The 2,500-nt window shown below is 56.8% G+C and overlaps 1 non-coding gene across 1 annotated transcript in view; it reads left to right on the top strand.

Moving 5' to 3' along the window:
• The first annotated feature begins 2,020 nt into the window (after nt 1-2,020).
• LOC126147452 (small subunit ribosomal RNA) overlaps nt 2,021-2,500 on the top strand; it is a 1,897-nt gene continuing 1,417 nt past the window's right edge. Inside the window, exon 1 of the ribosomal RNA XR_007530297.1 lies at nt 2,021-2,500. This exon is cut by the window's right edge and continues 1,417 nt beyond it. This is a non-coding gene — a ribosomal RNA (small subunit ribosomal RNA).

The raw sequence follows: 2,500 nt of genomic DNA, 5'->3' as shown, positions 1-2,500 counted from the left end.
ACCTAACCTGTGTTGCACCTTAACCTAACCTGTGTTGCACCTTAACCTAACGCAATTTGCACCGCAATGTAACGCAATTTGCACCGCAATGTAATGCAATTTGTACCGCAATCTACCCCAAGTTGTACCGCAATCTACCCCAAGTTGTACCGCAATCTACCCCAAGTTGTACCGCAATCTACCCCAAGTTGTACCGCAATCTACCCCAAGTTGTACCGCAATCTACCCCAAGTTGTACCGCAATCTACCCCAAGTTGTACCGCAATCTACCCCAAGTTGTACCGCAATCTACCCCAAGTTGTACCGCAATCTACCCCAAGTTGTACCGCAATCTACCCCAAGTTGTACCGCAATCTACCCCAAGTTGTGCCGCAATCTACCCCAAGTTGTGCCGCAATCTACCCCAAGTTGTGCCGCAATCTACCCCAAGTTGTGCCGCAATCTACCCCAAGTTGTGCCGCAATCTACCCCACGTTGTGCCTTAACCTAACCCACGTTGTGCCTTAACCTAACCCACGTTGTGCCTTAACATAACCCACGTTGTGCCTTAACATAACCCACGTTGTGCCTTAACCTAACCCACGTTGTGCCTTAACCTGCTCTGTAAATGGCATATGACACGTTACATTAATGTATTGTTGTCCAACCGCAACCCGCTCAGAATGTTGTGTACACAGCTACGTGTCATCTCCCCATAACAGCTGTATTGCAGTGTGGTACGCCATAGAGACGTGTGGGAGTAATGGACGCAGTGGATGGCGATCAGCATGAGCCGTCTGTTCATGTAGTGGCGCGTGTATGCAGACATAGTAGTCTCTTCTCACACAATGTGATAGCACGGTGTCCCGCGTTCCACATCTGCGACATGCTACAGAGGCTGGTTGACAGTTCGTCGCGCAATGGACATCGCATACGTACGGGGGCACCTTCCACGTGCCCTCTAGTCGGGCACATTTTGTTGCGTGGATGTGAGCGGATGTAGTGTGTCTTGACACCTGACAGGCAGGCATGCAATAATAGTTGACTTTGCAAACGGGGATGGACGTGGACGTGTACGTTTACTGGTGACGTTACGCAAATGAACAACTGGTAACCCGTTGTGGTGCGGTTGATCTTGCTGGAGGTACATCTGTGAGGGCAACGATCGGTACAGCTATGACGCGGTTGTGTCAGCGATACCCACCACACCAATGAACGTGAATGTGGATCTGGGTGTGAAGCGATACGCGGCTGTGGGTGGGTGGGACTGTCCCCGGCCGGTGAGGGGGGGCCGCCCGGCGTGCTGGCCGCGCGGTGCGTGGGCGCACGCGCTACAGCCGGCTGGTGGGGGCGCCCAGTGGCAGGCGCGCCGGCCGACGGACGCGGCAGGCGGCGCAGCTGCGCGCCGGGGCACCCTGCGCGCGGCGCCGTGCAGCCAAAGTGGGTCCTCGCCGGCCCGGTGCGAAGCGCGGTGGACATCTGCAGTGTGCTGGTCCGATTGAGGACTGTGTGCGTTGAGGATGCGCCGCCGCCCGGCACTCGGCGCCGCGACGCCGTCTGCTGCTCGGTCGCCCCAGCGGTTCTCGCTGGTGGTTTGTATCGCAGTTGTGCAGACGTGTTGGCACGTGCGCTGTGCTGGGAGAGTTCGCTTCGGCACCCACGTGGGGCCTTTGCCCTTCTGTGGCGCTGGCGTTGGAGCTGCCGGTCACCGTAGGTGGCGCGTGTTGTCTCCCGCCGGCAATGCCACGACAGCACGCTCCCGGGCCTCTGTCGGCAGCGGCAAGCTCAGTTGGGAGCACGGGTGGTCGCACCTAAAGCGTCTACTCGCCTAACTCCGGGCGATTGCGCCTCTCTCGAACCCGACCAAGTACTTAGGACGGCGCTGCGCGCCGCCGGGACCTGAGAGGGTTTCGAGGTGTATTGTGCAGGGGAGCTCAGCCTCCTCCTGTTTGCAGAATAATTGAGCGGACGCTTGCGTGTTCGCGCGGGCCCCCGGGACACACTCCCGGGCGGCCGGCTGCTCAGCTCTAGTTGACGCAGCTCCCTGGTTGATCCTGCCAGTAGTCATATGCTTGTCTCAAAGATGTCTCAGTACAAGCCGCATTAAGGTGAAACCGCGAATGGCTCATTAAATCAGTTATGGTTCCTTAGATCGTACCCACGTTACTTGGATAACTGTGGTAATTCTAGAGCTAATACATGCAAACAGAGTCCCGACCAGAGATGGAAGGGACGCTTTTATTAGATCAAAACCAATCGGTCGGCTCGTCCGGTCCGTTTGCCTTGGTGACTCTGAATAACTTTGGGCTGATCGCACGGTCCTCGTACCGGCGACGCATCTTTCAAATGTCTGCCTTATCAACTGTCGATGGTAGGTTCTGCGCCTACCATGGTTGTAACGGGTAACGGGGAATCAGGGTTCGATTCCGGAGAGGGAGCCTGAGAAACGGCTACCACATCCAAGGAAGGCAGCAGGCGCGCAAATTACCCACTCCCGGCACGGGGAGGTAGTGACGAAAAA

The sequence above is a fragment of the Schistocerca cancellata genome, unplaced genomic scaffold (assembly GCF_023864275.1).
Source record: "Schistocerca cancellata isolate TAMUIC-IGC-003103 unplaced genomic scaffold, iqSchCanc2.1 HiC_scaffold_862, whole genome shotgun sequence".
NCBI lineage: Eukaryota > Metazoa > Arthropoda > Insecta > Orthoptera > Acrididae > Schistocerca > Schistocerca cancellata.
The sequence above is the reverse complement of the archived record's forward strand: the minus strand, read 5'-3'. Positions and strand labels throughout refer to the sequence as shown.